This window comes from Rattus norvegicus, chromosome 7 (assembly GCF_036323735.1).
Source record: "Rattus norvegicus strain BN/NHsdMcwi chromosome 7, GRCr8, whole genome shotgun sequence".
NCBI classification, from domain to species: Eukaryota; Metazoa; Chordata; class Mammalia; order Rodentia; family Muridae; genus Rattus; species Rattus norvegicus.
The window spans coordinates 525,891-542,785 of record NC_086025.1 but is presented as its reverse complement, the minus strand read 5'-3'; the positions used below and the strand labels follow the sequence as shown (position 1 = coordinate 542,785).

Sequence of the window (16,895 nt, the reverse complement as noted above, 5' to 3'; positions counted from 1 at the left end):
CAGATTTATTGATTACAACCATTGTTTCTATGACTGTTTGAATCCTTAAAGGGGAGCCACATTTTTAGGATGGAACTTCTCCTGAACGCCTTCTTTCTCCACAAGAGCAGTGTTGTAGGTCCATTGGCTTCACATACTCTTCCTATTAGGGTGATGCCATAACTCTTAACTTCCTCTATACAGTTGTTTAAGGTCGCATTGGTTGGATTGTGTGTAATAAGAAATCTCATGTTCTTGTATGTGACTTCTACAGGAGCAAGGCGTTTCATTCAAGCCACATGAATGTAGTTTTTTAAAGAAACATGGAATAGGGTTATGAAAGAATTAAAAAAAACGAATACAGAAATGATTCCAAGCAAAAACCAAAACCAGAGGGGGTGATGGAGAGAGAGAGAGAGAGAGAGAGAGAGAGAGAGAGAGAGAGAGAGAGAGAGACTGAAATCTGCTTCAATATTCATATACTCCACTTAAAAGTTTAAATGGTTGAGGACGGGAAATCAATGTATTTGTCCATTGGCACAAAAGATGTGGTATAGTGAGTGGTGGACAGAATGCATTCTATGATTAACTATTGGGTTAAAATGATTTTGTGAACTGTGTTGTACCGTGTGTATTTTTCTGTCTCACAAATAATGTTTTGTCATTTGTCTTAGTGAAAATAACTGCTGTGCAAATAGAATTTTTTTAAAAAATAAAACATTTCCCCAAACTTCAGTTCCTTTTTTCCCCCACTGTGGCATTTCAGGACAGGGCCTGCTGGGGATGCAGCTAGTGAGGAGCTCTGTCTGTAGCTCCTGAAATAAAGCTGAATCTATCTTTTCATCTTTTCAGATGTGTGTCCAGAGAAACATGCAACTTTCTAGGGGTAGGAATGGAATGCTGAAGTTGAATTTATAAAGGAGAGCGAGAAAGAGGGAGAGAGAGGGCAATTTTTATTTGAATATCTGGGGGGAAACACAGTTTTGCAAAGTCAGTTTTAAAAAGAGTACTGATTGTTTCTTGTGTTTGCAAACTCTTTTCAAATGTGTAAGGTGGGGGAACGAAAGTGTTGAACTTCAGGAGAGTTGTTTGGCTTCATGCTTGAGTATTTTGACAATAAGGACTATTGTAATAGTTTGTAATATTCATCCAGTTTGCCAGGTCACAGGTAGGCTGAAGGGTGGGGAATGGTGCTAAGCTGAGCTGATTGGTGCATCCACTCTTCCACCTTTTGCAGATCATGGCAGGGGCACCCATGGCCCACACCAAGGTTCTCCAGCTTCCTCTCTCTGCTCATCCCCCATGTACCCGCTTCTCCCTCCATCTTGCTCTTAAGCATCCTGGAGTCAGTTTCTGGAGACAATGTTTAACAAACTCCCTTTTCCTTCTTACTTATCTGTCCTGTTTCCTATGCAGGTCACCTCTCCCCTGTGATGCTACAGATGCTCCATTCACACTTGTGTGTACTGTTAAAATAGCTGTCAGTCTGGGGAGACTAAGAGCAGAAGTTGTAGCTGTCTGGAAGCACATTCTTCTGTGTGTCTGGTTTGGAAAGCTGACATCCTGTAGGAAGTTCCTTAGTTGTTTACAAAACTGTACAGTTGATGCAGGTCTAGGACTTTGCTGTTTTTCCTGGGCAAGTTGTAACCTAGAATTACCATTCTATGAGTCTGCTTTCTCACACCGACTGAGCTTTGCCCTGGGAAATCCTTCTACAATACCCTTTGTGCCCTTCCAGTCTGCAGTTCGGACACTTGGAAACTTATCTGAAGCTCTCCGTCCAGAAGTTCAGTTTACCTGAGTGCACTCGGCTTACTAATTAGCCTAGTTATTGGCCATTTTTCCTGAATTACTCTGTTTTCTCGTTTGCGTCTTGTTTGTGTCACTATGTACAAATTTGTAGTTCACTATGTGAAACTTTACTTCTTTTTATGATGAGTAGCTGTTCATCTTTTAAAAGTTGGGATTCAGTTTGAGTTAATTGCTATGTTGTCTCAGGTAGAAAAATACTAATTGTCAAAGATAATGTATTTAAATATATACCTCCATTCCCTTAACCCCAATTGACAACTAATAAACTACATAGGAAAACAACCTCTTCTTGACAACCAATCACTGTTTTTTGTTTGTTTGTTTGTTTTTTGACGTCTGACAGGGATCCTTTAATGACTGACAGTGGTGGGGCAGAGCCACACTTGACAAAAGCTTACATGGATGGGACCATGCAAATGAGCCTCATGAGTATTCATGACAAACTAATGAGGGGAGAAACAGGGCTGTAATGAGGGCAGGGCTTGAGGTGGAAGCAATGAGTTCACTAGGCACAGGGTATCAACAGTAACTATGATGTCTGAGGCCGGCCTGGGCAGCGAGTGATTGACAGGGGAGCCATGGCCAGCACTGATCCTTCAATGACTGACAGTGGGGGCTGTGATACACTTGATGGACGGTTCCCATGGGCGGAGTCTCTGGGTGCGTGGAGGGTAATGGTGACACCTGTAGCCATCACTGGCAGGGCTGGGACCTCACATAGTCAAGAAGTGTGTGTGTGGGGGGGCGCATATGACATCACCAGCAGCGGAGGCCGAGCCCCAGTGTGCGTTTGACTTCAGGATTGCCCCACAGTCATGCACGCAGACCCGCCCAATTCTTTCACCATTTAGGAATGTTTGAATCAGAATGGGCAAGAAAAGGGCTAGACTCACAGCATCTACCCCGCCCCCTGTCACCATGACGGACATTCACTGGATCCCAAAGCACAGCTCACTGCACATCAGTAACATACACTTGTGCCAAGCTGTGGGAAGAGCCTCAGAAGACGTGACTGCGCGTGTGCATCCAGTCCCCGCTGTCACCATCAAGTAAAGTCATCAAGATTCCGGGTCAGCACTTTGAATGCCGCGGCCTGAGTCCCTCAGGACCGTCGCTATTCTGTCGCGCCGCGGGGCGCCGGTGCCTGGAGCATGTCACTCTTTAATTGTATCCTGGTCGCGGTGTCACTGTCACACTTCATGACGACTTCATGCCGCGCCACATCGGACCATCTCACCCGGTTCTCCCGTAACTTTGTGGCTCCTGTGACGTTTTCAAGCCGGGATGGCTCCAGTTACCTAGTTCAGTTCTGTGACTTGGCCTGTTTCCTGTGGTCGGGTCAGTGATGACCTCAGGCGGCGCCCACCTCCTCACGCTCTTACTGTTTGCTGTGGTCACACCAGGACATTGGACCACGCCCAGATATCTCTGCTCTGCCTTTATTTCCACAGCCCTCCTCTCTTCCTGATTCCCGTGACGCCATCACTCCTGGCCGGAAGTGCCAGGCTAAGCGTCCTTTGCGGGGGTTTTGAAACAGGGGGAGCACCGGGTGTGTCCATCGCAGATTCCTGAGTACGTACATACGTCCCGGTGCCGACCTGGACCCAAGGTCCTCAATGGGACTCCGGAAGCCAACGCCTCCGTCATTGAAGACGTTTCACTACTGTCTTCCTGTTTTCCCGTCGCGCTCTGTGACGCCATCACGCCGCGTCTTATCCTTCTGTGTTCCTGGATCTTGCGTTAACGCTGGTGACGCTATCACTCCTCGACAGAAGTCCCGGGCTCTGTTTCAGCCGCGGGCAATTTGAAGCGGTGGAAATGTTGGTACATTGTCCAGGTGGGGATCCCGCGTTCACCATGGCGCCCCAGAAGCCGCCTCCGTCCCCGCTCCAATCCTGTTTACAGAGGAAGGTTGATGAGCACTTCCTGCGCTGCCTCAGGGATCCTGGCACACAAAGCACGCTGCGAGTGGGGCTGCGGTGCATCCACAGACCTGCCGTGACCTCCGACCACATGGTGACCCACAACCCCGCTGCAACCCTCGATCACGCCTCCAAAGCCATTGCTGCTCCAGCCAAAATTGCTCCGCCCGCCAATACCGTGGTCACCGCCTCCATTCCTAGATTTCTGGCTCATTGTGACCACTCGATCCGCGACCCCGTGGTGGCCCCCGAACCCCCCCCCCCCCGCCTTTGTCACTTTCACCGCCATTACTAAGTTTTCAGCCTCACGGAAAATGAACAGACACGGAGCAGTGAGTAATGTCTCCGGGGAGCATGGCAGGGTGGGAGTGATGTTCCTGTGGGGGGATCAGGGACTGGTGAATGAGGCCCGCTGACCACACCCGACCCCTATGACCCCCGTCCCCAAGTCCTTCCCAGAGGAGAGGAGCCTCAGCCGACTGCCCTGCTTCCAGGCCCCCAACCGCTGTTAATAAGTGCTAATGACTATATATACCTATAAAGTCAAACATACAGTCTTCCATGGCTTTTGAGGTAGGAAGATAGAAGCTTTAGATATGGCTTTGAATCTGGCTGTATGACCTTGGACAAGCTTTTCCTTCATAGTTTGAATACATCATTTTCTATTAGTTCTTAAAAAGGCATTTACTAGGACTATGAATCTACAGGTATTAGGTAAGTGTTTTCCATGGAATGCTCTTATAGCAATGTACTAAATAGGGCCAGATATTCTACAGAGAATGCCATGAGAAGAAAACTAATCACAGGAGACCTTAGGTAGTACCTACTGTCTACAAGTGAGCAGACACTGAAGGTTATTGTGATTCTTTTTTTCATTAGAATGTAAGGGATTGTAAATCGTAGTATAAACTGGGCTTGGTTACTCTCAGCACTAGGTAGGCAGAGGCAGGGGGGGGTCTCTGGTAGTTTGAAGCCAGTCTGATCTACATAGTGAGAATCAAATCAATTACGGCCTGCATAATTAGACACCATCATAAATAAAGACCAAAATAAATCGTAGGGTAAGTTAAACAGAATTTTGAATCACAGACAACCAGTGTCAACAGAAACATTAGTGTGGATATTAATCGATATTTTAAAAATGTAATTTTCTTTGAACACAACTTGAGAGTATGAGAAAAGTGGTAAGTGGCAGGTTCTTTTAGTATCTCCTCTCCTTGTAAACCATGCACAGATGCAAGTTTTAAGTTCTAGTGTTATCTTCCTTAGATTGTTGGATTAGTGCCCTCCCTGGTGTCCTTATTTTGCTTGCTGTTCCTCAGATTACAATCAGAATGATCTTTTGATAAAGAACTTGGATTGAACCGTTTGTGCTCAAAATTCTCAAATACCTCTGGGTTACATACAGAATTGAATCTAAGCTCCTCCCTGCCATCAGGGCAGCTGCCAACTTAACTTAGCCTTACCCCATGACTCTCGCTATTGGACTTCAGGATGCTACCCAGGCAGATAGACTGGACACCTCTTCTGGCTGGTGACAGTTGTTCTTGTCTTCTATTGCTGTTCTTTACTTGAGGGAGCTTCTCCTCCTTCCTAAATTAAATATTTTTTCTTTTACTCTTTTGTATTTATTATCAGATACACTTTCCACTTGTTAATTATTCCCATTACACTCTTTGACTCTCTCTCTTCCTAACAACAGAGTAGAATCGCTTTTGATTTGTTCATAAATTTATCCTTGGTACTTAGAACTGTGCCTAGTACCTAATAGGCTCTTTGTAAAAATTTCTAAGGGAATGCTGTAGTTGATTTGACCTTTTGACATCTTGAATCTAGATCCTGCCTGCTACCATTTGCTGACTGCATGACCCTGGATAGGATAATGACTTCTGGTGCTTCATTTTATTCAGCTATGTAAGACGACTACAGTATTACTTACTCCACAGCATTACAGTGAGCACTTGAGTCAATACATGTTAAAGATCACAGGTCTGAGTTTTCTATGCTTTGTGAAGAGGCCAGGGTCTATGTTCAGTGTCTTCCAGTTGCTCTCTACCTTAATTTTTGAGTCAAAATTTCTCCCTGAACCTGGAGCTTCCCATTTTGGCTGGACTGGCTGCCTCCTAGCATCTGTTTCTTATCATACAATGTGTTGGACTTAGAAAGAAATGTGCAGCACTGCGCCAGAGTGGATGTAGATAAGGATCTGAACTTAGGTCCTCCTGTTTGCAGAGCAGGCACTTTACTTATTGAGCATCTTCCTCAACCTTAAAAATGAACAAAGAAACATATAAACAAATAATCCAAACTTTTTAAATAAAATTGTTTCTTCTTTCTCTCTCCCTCCCTTTCTTCCCCCCAACCCCTCTCTCTTATTGGAGGCTGGGTTTTTTGGCATTTCCTGAGTAGTCTATAAATTAGCCTGGTTTCAAAGTCAAGTGATCTGCCTACCTACCTCTGTCTCCAGAGTGCTGGGATTAAAGGTGTGTTACCGTTGTTTGTGTTCTTACAACATTTTCTATTGAATTTTTTATAGAATTCATTTTTATATATTTTTTTGAATGAAATTTTGTTGCCTACCAAAATTTGTTTGACTTTCTAAGTAGTCTATCAGTAAGCCTAGAATAAGATAAAAGTGATTTCCTGAGAATGAGAAAGGTACAGATGCCTTTCCTACGTTTTGCTTTGATGTTCTACTGGAAATACGATTGTGGTGACAAGAGAACTAACTGGGGCTTCCTTTTTCCTGACAGGAAAAGCCTAGAAGATCTTAGGGAATTCTGTTTCTTGTAGTGTTCAGGAAGGAGAGGTGTCTTATTATCTTTAATGTGATGCTTTCTACCATTTTGTACAAGGAGCTTTCCTACATGTTGTATTCTGGTTCTCAAGTTGGAGTGTATTTTTACTTAGCATTTGTCCTTGCAAATGGTGTTTTGTAATTCCTTTTATATATCAGTCTCAACCTTAAGTCATAGGATTGTAAGTCTTGTGACTGATACTTAAAAACGAACATGAAAGACTACTTGTTTTTTAACATTTATTCCAAAATTTAATAATAATTGGTAAATTCCTATGTATGCCCTATGCTACAAGACTTTTTGCTAAGTGGTTTCCCATTTAATATTCCAAAGGTCTATTTAAATTCAGCGTACTGAGAAAGGAACAGGTTTACAGAGATAACAATACTTGGTTGGCTCACATGGTATAAAAGGAACCATGATTTTTACTTTCTTTTGATTCATGACCCAGGTGCTAATTCTTTTGTGAGCTACATTTTAAAAGGACAAAGTTTTGCATTTTTGCCATATATTTGTAAGTGTGTTTTACTCCAAATTACTGACAGTATTGTGTTATTTCTGCCCAAGAGGATGTTGTCTGATTCCTGGCAGCTGTAGTGTCTGGTGTTTGCAGGATGCTGGGATTTGGACTGTAGGCCTCATGATCGCACCGCAAGTTCTTTTAACCTGGGAACCATCTATCTAGTCACCAGAGCTGTAGTGAATACAGATTTAAACATGGACACTACGGGAGGATAAATGCACATGCAAGCATGACAGGCATGAGAGAAAGAAAGGCAGATGTGGGGAAGAGAGCTGTGTAATCCAGAGACAGAAGTGAGCTAAGGCCAAGAACAGATGGTTTGAAACACCTTTAATTAATTAATTAATTAATTAATTAGTATATTCTGTGTGCAAATGTCTATATGTGTCAGTGTGAGTATATGGAGGTCAGAGGACAATGAGTGGGGAGTTTGTCCTCCTACCACATGGGATAGAACTTGGATCCTCATGATTGATGACAAGTTGCTTAACCCCCTTTTGAAAATTACATTTTTTACAATTTTTTTATTAGATATATTTCTTTGTTTCTCCATCTTTATTAAATTGGGTATTTCTTATTTACATTTCAATTGTTATTTCCTTTCCCAGTTTCAGGACAACATCCCCCTAACACCTCACTCTTCCCTTCTATATGGGCTTCCCTTCCCCATCCTCTCACCATTACCACTCTACCCACAAAAATCACATTCACTGGGGGTTCAGTCTAGGCAGGACCAAGGGCTTCCCCTTCCACTGGTGCACTTACTAGGATATTCATTGCTACCTATAAGGTGGGAGCCCAGGTTCAGTTCATGTATATCCTTTGGGTAGTGGCTAAGTCCTTGGAAGCTCTGGTTGGTTGGCATTGTTGTTCCTATGGGGTTTCGAGCCTCTTCAAGCTCTTCCAGTCCTTTTTTCTGATTCCTTGAACGGGGGTCCCATTCTCAGTTCAGTGGTTGGCTGCTGGCATTCGCCTATGTATTTGCTGTATTCTGGCTGTGTTGCTCAGGAGAGATCTACATCTGGTTCCTGTCAGCTGGAACTTCTTTGCTTCATCCATCCTATCTAGTTTGCTGGCTGTATATGTATGGGCCACATGTGGGGCAGGCTCTGAATGGGTGTTCCTTCTGCCTCAGTTCTAAACTTTGCCTCCCTAGTCCCTCCCAAGGGTATTCTTGTTCCCCTTTTAAAGAAGGAGTGAAGCATTTGAAGTTTGGTCATCCTTCTTGAGTTTCATGTGTTCTGTGCATTTAGGGTAATTCAAGCATTTGGGCTAATATCTACTTATCAGTGAGTCCATAACATGTATGTTTTTCTGTGATTGGGTTACCTCACTCAGGATGATATTTTCCAGTTTCATCCATTTGCCTATGAATTTCATGAAGTCATTGTTTTTGATAGCTGAGTAGTATTCAATTGTATAGATGTACCACATTTTCTGTATCCATTCCTCTGTTGAAGGGCATCTTTACAGCTTCTGGCTATTATAAACAAGGCTGGTATGAACATAGTGGAGCACGTGTCTTTGTTATATGTAGAAGTATCTTTTGGGTATATGCCCAAGAGAGGTATAGCTGGATCCTCAGGCAGTTCAATGTCCAATTTTCTGAGGAACCTCCAGACTGATTTCCAGAATGGTTGTAGCAGTCTGCAATCCCACCAACAATGGAGGAGTGTTCCTCTTTCTCTGCATCCTCGCCAGCATTTGCTGTCACCTGAGTTTTTGATCTTAGCCATTCTCACTGGTGTGAGGTGAAATCTCAGGGTTGTTTTGATTTGCATTTCCCTCATGACTAAAGATGTTGAACATTTCTTTAGGTGTTTCTCAGCCATTTGGCATTCCTCAGCTGTGAATTCTTTGTTTAGCTCTCAACCCCATTTTTTAATACGATTATTTGTCTCCCTGCGGCCTAACTTCTTGAGTTCTTTGTATATTTTGGATATAAGCCCTCTATCAGTTGTAGGATTGGTAAAGATCTTTTCCCAATCTCTTGGTTGTCCCTTTGTCCTAACAACAGTGTCCTTTGCCTTACAGAAGCTCTGCAGTTTTCTGAGATCCCATTTTTCAATTCTTGGTCTTAGAGGATAGGCCACTGGTGTTTTGTTGAGGAAATTTTCTCCAGTGCCCATGTGTTCGAGATGCTTCCCCACTTTTCCTTGTATTAGTTTGAGTGTATCTGGTTTGATGTGGAGGTCCGTGATCCACTTAGACTTAAGCTTTGTACAGGGTGATAAGCATGGGTCGATCTGCATTCTTCTACATGCTGACCTTCAGTTGAACCAGCACCATTTGCTGAAAATGCTATCTTTTCTCCATTGGATGGTTTTGGGTCCTTTGTCAAAAATCAAGTGACCATAGGTGTGTGGGTTCATTTCTGGGTCTTCAATTCTATTTCATTGCTCTATCTGACTGTCTCTGTACCAATACCATGCAGTTTTTATCACTATTGCTCTGTAATACTGCTTGAGTTCAGGGATAGTGATTCCCCCTGAAGTCCTTTTATTGTTGAGGATAGCTTTAGCTATCCTGGGTTTTTGGTTATTCCAGATGAATTTGCAAATTGTTCTGTCTAACTCTCTGAAGAATCGTATTAGTATTTTGATGAGAATTGCATTGAATCTGTAGATCACTTTTGGTAAAATGGCCATTTTTACTATATTAATCCTGCCAATCCATGAGCATGGGAGATCTTTCCATCTTCTGAGGTCTTCTTCAATTTCTTTCTTCAGAGGCTTGAACTTCTTATCATACAGATTTTTACTTGCTTGGTTAAAGTCACTCCAAGGTGTATTATATTATTCGGGACTATTATGAAGGGTGTCGTTTCCCTAATTTCTTTCTCGGCTTGTTTCTCTTTTGTGTAGAGGAAGGCTACTGATTTATTTGAGTTAATTTTAAACCCAGCCCCTTTGCTGAAGGTGTTTGTCAGGTTTAGTAGTTCTCTGGTGGAACTTTTGGGATCACTTAAATATACTATCATATCATCTGCAAATAGTGATATTTTGACTTCTTCTTTTCCAATCTGTATCTCTTTGATCTCCTTTTGTTGTCTGATTGCTCTGGCTAGAACTTCAAGAACTATATTGAATAAGTAGGGAAAGAGTGGGCAGCCTTGTCAAGTCCCTGATTTAAGTGGGATTGCTTCAAGTTTCTCTCCATTTAGTTTAATGTTAGCTACTGGTTTGCTGTATATGGCTTTTACTATGTTTAGGTATGGGCCTTTAATTCCTATTCTTTCCACAACTTTTATCATGAAGGGGTGTTGAATTTTGTCCAAATGCGTTCTCAGCATCTAATGAAATGATCATGTGGTTTTGTTCTTTCAGTTTGTTTATATAATGGAGTATGTTGATGGTTTTCTGAATATTAAACCATCCCTGTATGTCTGGGATGAAGCTTACGTAATTATGGTGGATGATTGTTTTGATGTGTTCTTGGATTTGATTTGCCAGAATTTTATTGAGTATTTTTGAGTCGATATTCATAAGGGAAATTGGTCTGAAGTTCTCTTTCTTTGTTGGGTCTTTGTGAGGTTTAGGTATAGAGTAATTGTGGCTTCATAGAAGGAATTCGGTAGTGCTCCATCTTTTTCAATTTTGTGGAATAGTTTGGATAGTATTGGTTTGAGGTCTTCTATGAAGGTCTGATAGAATTCTGCACTGAACCCGTCTGGACCTGGGCTCTTTTTGGTTGGGAGACCTTTAATGACTGCTTCTATTTCTTTAGGAGTTATAGGGTAGTTTAAATGGTTTATCTGTTCCTGATTTAACTTCAGTACCTGGTATCTGTTTAGGAAATTGTCCATTTCCTGCAGATTTTCAAGTTTTGTTGAATACAGGCTTCTGTAGTAGGATCTGATAATATTTTTAATTTCCTCTGATTCTGTAGTTATGTCTCCCTTTTCATTTCTGATTTTCTTAATTTGGACACTCTATTTCCTCTCATTAGTCTGGCTAAGGGTTTATCTATCTTGTTGATTTTCTCAAAGGACCAACTTTTGGTTCTGTTGATTCTTTCTATGGTCCTTTTTGTTTCTACTTGGTTGATTTCAGCTCCGAGATTGATTATTTCCTGTCTTCTACTCCTCCTGGGTGTATTTGCTTCTTTTTGTTCTAGAGCTTTTAGGTGTGCTGTCAAGTTGCTGATATATGCTCTCTCTTGTGTCTTTCTGCAGACACTCAGAGCTATGAGTTTTCCTCTTAGCACAGCTTTCATTGTGTCCCATAAGGTTGTGTATGTTGTACCTTCATTTTCATTGAATTCTAAGAAGTCTTTAATTTCTTTCTTTATTTCTTCCTTGACCAGGTTATAATTGAGTGGAGCATTGTTCACCTTCCATGTATATGTGGGCGTTCTTCCCTTCAATTATTGTTATTGAAGACCAGTTTTAGCCTGTGGTGGTCTGATAGGACGCATGGATTATTTCTATCTTTCTGTATCTGTTGAGGCCTGTTTTATGACTAATATGGTCAATTTTTGAGAAAGTACCATGAGGTTGTGAGAAGAAGGTATATCCTGTTGTTTTAGGATAGGATGTTCTATAAATATCTGTTAAGTCCATTTGGTTCATGATTTCTCTTAGTCTGTCTATGTCTCTGTTTAATTTCTGTAGACCAGGCAGGCTTTAACATCACTCTGCTATCTCCTCACCTCAAGGGCTGGTGTAAAATGCATGTAACAATACAGCTATTTTAAAGTTTTTAAAAATTCTTTTTCAAAAGTTGGAAGATTAACTAGGTGGGGTCTTGCCCTGCGGTTACCATTCCCTTTCCATGAAGATTTTCTATCTTTCTCCTCCTTCTCTTCTTCCTCTTCCTCCTCCTTTTCATTATTATTATTATTTACTATTGTTGTTGTTGATTTAGGCTTGTTTTATATACAGTCCAGTAATTATCCTCCTTCTGGTCCACTTTCCCATGGCTCCTCATCCAATTCCTCCTACTCTGTCTCCAAAAGAAGGCTTACATACCCCTGTCCACCAGAGATTTTCTAAGGAACCTCCAGACTGATTTCCAGAGTGGGTGCACCATCTTACAGTCCCACAAACAATGGAAGAGTGTTCTACTATCTCTACATCGTCGCCAGCATCTGCCTTTACCTGAAAATTTTATCTTAGTCAGTCTAACTGGTGTTAGGTGGAATCTCAGGATTGTTTTGATTTGCATTTCCCTGATAACTCAGGATGTTGACCACTTCTTTAGGTAATTCTTTGCCATTCAAAATTCCTCAGTTGAGAATTCTTTGTTTAGCTCTGTATCCCATTTTTAATAGGGTTATTTGATTTTATGGCGTCTAACTTCTTGAGTTATTTGTATGTATTGGACATTAGTCTTCTATCAGATGTAGGATTGGTAAATATCTTCTCCCAATCTGTTGTTGGACATTTTGTCTTAAGGACAGTGTCCATTGCCGTACAGAATCTTTGCAATTTTATGACATCCCATTTGTCGTCTCTTGATCTTAGAACAGTCTTAAGAAATGATCTTGAAATTAATCTGTCATTTCCTCAGAAAATTAGGTACAATTCTGTCTGAGGACCCAGCTATACAACTCCTTGACATATACCCAAAAGATGCTCCAACATATAACAAGGAAACATGCTCCACTATGTTCATATTAGCCTTTTTTATAATATCCAGAAGCTGGAAAAAAACCTACATGTCACTCAACAGAGGAATGGATACAGAAACTGTGGTGTATTTGGACAATGGATAATTACTCAGCTATTAAAAACAATGACTTCATGAAAGTTTTAGGAAAATGAATGGAAGTAAAAAATATCATCCTGAATGAGGTAACCCAATCAGAAAAGAACACACACGATATGTACTCACTGAGAAGTGGATATTAATCTTAAAACTTGGCATACCCAAGATACAATGTATAGACCACATGAAGCTCAAGAAGAAAGACCAAAGTGTGGATGTTTCAGTTCTTCTTAGAAGGGGAAAAATAATCACAGAAGAAAATACGGACACAAAGTGTGGAGCAGAGACTGAAGGGAAGGCCATCCAGAGCCTGCCACACATGGTGATCCATCCTACATGCAGTCATCAAACCTAATCACTATTGGGAATGCCAAGAGTTGCTTGCTGACAGAAGCTGTCTCCAGATAGGCTCTGTCAGAGCCTGAGAAATTCAGAGGCAAGTCCTTGCAGCCAAACACTGGACTGAGAATGGGGTCCCCATTGGAGGAGTTAGAGAAAGGACTGAGGTATGTGAGGGGATTTGCAACCTCATAGGAAGAATAGGATCAACCAACTAGACACCCCAAAACTCCCAGGGACTAAACCACCAACCAAAGAATACACATGGAGTGACCCATGTCTTCAGTCGCATATGTAGCAGAGGACGTCCTTGTTGGGCAGTAATAAGAGGAGAGGTCCTTGCTCCTATGAAGGCTTGATGCTTCAGTATAGGAGAATGCCAGTTTGGGGAGGCTGGAGGGAGTGGGTAGGTAGGTTGCTGGAGCACCCTCAGGGAGGCAGGGGTGTGGGGATGGAATAGGGGTTTTTTGGAGGAGAAACCAGGAAAGGGGATAATATTTGAAATGTAGATAAAGAGAATGTCCAAGAAAAAAAAAAAAAAGAAATGGTCATTCTAACCAAAAGTATTCATTAGATTCAGTGTGATCCCCATCAAAATTCCAGTACAGTTCACAGATCTTGAATGGACTAATCTCAACTTCAAATGGAAGTAAACACATACACACACACACACACACACACACACACACACACACACACACACACACACACAGAGAGAGAGAGAGAGAGAGAGAGAGAGAGAGGATGAGAACGAACTGGATATCTATAACAATGTGATATAATGAAAGTATGGTATTGGTACAAAACAGACACAGTGATAAAAAGAATTGACCTGATAAGCCAGACATAAATTTACATACCTATGGTAGATTTCATCAAATGTCTGCATGCAGGAGAATTAAAATAGGTTTATACTTATCACCCTGTACAAAACTCAACTACAAATGCAACAAAACTACAACAATAAGCCAGATATACTCAATATGATAGGAGAGTATGTAATGAATAACCTTGAACTCACTGACAGAAGGGAAAACTTTCTGAACAAGACTCTATTAGTGAAAGTGCTATCACCAAAATTTAATAAAAGTGGGACCTCCTTAAACCAAGAAGCTATACATGCCAAAAGACACTGTCATTAGGCAAATCAAGAGCCTACAGAATGGGAAAAGATATTTAACCAACAATACATTCTATAGAGGACAAATGTACAAAGTACAGAAAAATAAAAAAAAAAATTGGTGTTCAATAAAAATATGCAAACTTTTTCTTTTTTCTTTTTTTTTTTTTTTTTTCCTGGAGCTGGGGACTGAACCCAGGGCCTTGAGCTTGCTAGGCAAGTGCTCTACCACTAAGCTAAATCCCCAACCCCAAACTTTTTCTTTTAAAGATTTTATTTTATTGTATATGAGTACACTGTAGCTGCCTTCAGACACACCAGAAGAGGGCATCAGATCTCATTACAGATGGTTGTGAGCCACCATGTGGTTGCTGGGATTTGAACTCAGGACCTCAGGAAAAGCAATCGGTGCTCTTAACCACTGAGCCATCTCTCCAGCCCCAACTTTTTCATTCTCTATGAAAATCAGTATGGAGGTTCCTCAGAAAGTTGGGAATCAATTTATCTCAAGATCTAGCTATACCACTCTTCAACATAAACCCAAAGCATATTTCATCATATCAGAGAGAGACTTTCTCTAACCATATTTAATGCTGCTCTATTCCCAATTACCAGAAAGTGGAAATGAGCTAGATGCCTCTCTAAAGAAGAATGGATAAATAAAATTTGATACTTTACATATTCCAATATTACACAGTTGTTAAAGAAAATGGCATCATGTAATTTGCAGGCAAATGATGGAACTGGAAAATAAACATCCCAAGTGAGGTATCCTCGACCCAGAAAGACAAGTATGTCCTATATCACCTACACATGGATATTAGCTGTTAAGCAAATAATAACCAAGCTTCACTGAATGTATCATATGTATTTTCTAGAATAGATACAATTAGACTTTTAAAACATGGAGATAATTTCTATATGGGAAAATATGATTTATCTTTTGCAAGGCAGAGATTTTCCTACTTACTGAAAAATTAGGTTAAATCTGGACTTTAAATAATGTTGTTTTGAAAGGGATTGATCTCTAAGAGGTAATCCAAGGCTTGCTAGGAAAGAAAATATAGAATTAAACATAGGTTCTTACATTTAACCAGAAGCAGCATATCATGGAAGACATGTTCCATTGATCTTCTCATACAAAATCAGATTAATATAAGCTGACTATATCATTACTTAACTGTTTTTTCTCTTGATATAATCATTATCAACACCATACTCCAGAATGTCCTTCTATATGCCTGATGTGCAGGTATGTCAGGATTATTGAATTTATGAAACTTTATAGTATTTTATTAAGTGAAGCTTCAGTTAATTACAAAGTACAAAATTACAATTCATTTCAATTACTTTTAAGATGTGTTACCATATTCTATGACTAAGGGAGTGCCAATATTTTTATAAGTTATTTAAATTTTTATATAAAAGTATGGCACACATGGAGCTCTCTATGAAGACCAAAAGAGGATGCAGGGTGAGTTGAAGATAGAGTTGTAAGATGTGTGAGCCACCAAAAGTCAACAATAGGAACCAAATCTAAGTCCTTTGGACAGGCAGAAAAATGCCTAGAGAAGATAACCTGTGGATGTTAATCTTTGGACACAAACTAGGAAAAAGTTTCCTGAGAATTTCAAAAGTGTATGCTGGTCTTGTATTTCTTCTGTTTTTTTTTTTTTTTTTTTACTGTGTTTTGTTTTAAAAAAAACTTGACTGACTAAGACCAAACAAATTGGGTATAAGTTCAAATACTTTGAGTTATTTAGTAATAATAATTTAACTAATTTAATAGGTAATAATTTTAATTTACAAATTAGATTAATTTAGGCTTTACTCTATAAATATAGAGAAAATATAAATATATACTTACTATATATTGATAGCTGTGTGTCCTCTGTATCCTTCAAAGATGTCTGGCTTCACAGAAGTGTGTGAAGGTTTCTGATTCTATGTCAGGAAATCACATTACAATTTAAAGTTCCTTGTGATTTTGTGTCTATTCAGTTCTAAGGTTCTCAGTGTTAAAGAAGTCTCCATGCTACCTTTTCCATAAGGAACCTTATGTTGAAAAAATAAAAATTGACAATTTTTGAAGATTCATATGCATTTCACAATATTTTAAACCAATATCTTCTTATACACATGTCTGTCTATCCATTTATCTGCCTGTCCATCTGTCCATCCATCCATCCCTCTCTATCTATCTATCTATCTATCTATCTATCTATCTATCTATCTATCCATCCATCCATCCATCCATCCATCCATGTATCTGTCTTCTATCTCATCTATATCATATAGGTATATCTACATCTATATATATATATTTATAGTTGTGAAAATGTTATTCATTACAAACACTTGTGGTTCCACCTGTGTACAAAAATTATGTTTAAAAGCCACAGGGAGAGTAAATGAAATGCACGTGTCACTTTGCCAGATGACATGTGCCTTAGAATATTGACATCACAATGGTCCTTCAGCCTGACAACTACAGAATCCTCAGACTTCAGTAGTTTTCTAGCCACTGTAGTCACTAGTTTGGTGTCTAGAGGCAGGAAGGCAAACGAAAATTTCACATTGTTTGATAAGTTCTTCATCGCAGGCTTTACTAAAAAGGTATATCTATATCTATATACAGATATAGATATAGATATATATAATTTGATTCTCATGATAGACTTATGGTATCATGAA

The 16,895-nt window shown here is 40.2% G+C and overlaps 1 protein-coding gene and 1 long non-coding RNA gene across 28 annotated transcripts in view; one reads left to right on the top strand and one right to left on the bottom strand.

The window, feature by feature from the left end:
* Positions 1-16,641, bottom strand: part of LOC102546625 (uncharacterized) — a 37,311-nt gene extending 20,670 nt beyond the window's left edge. For 12 of the 27 annotated variants that reach the window (XR_010053159.1, XR_010053160.1, XR_005486736.2 and 9 more), the window contains exons 1-2: positions 16,069-16,547; positions 5,180-5,306 (exon numbers count right to left, since the gene is read on the bottom strand). This is a non-coding gene — a long non-coding RNA (uncharacterized LOC102546625). The other 15 variants (XR_005486739.2, XR_010053166.1, XR_010053162.1 and 12 more) reach the window with 6 other exon arrangements.
* The window catches only part of Ralbp1l4 (ralA binding protein 1 like 4), a 112,685-nt gene that overhangs the window by 44,867 nt on the left and 50,923 nt on the right, over positions 1-16,895 (top strand).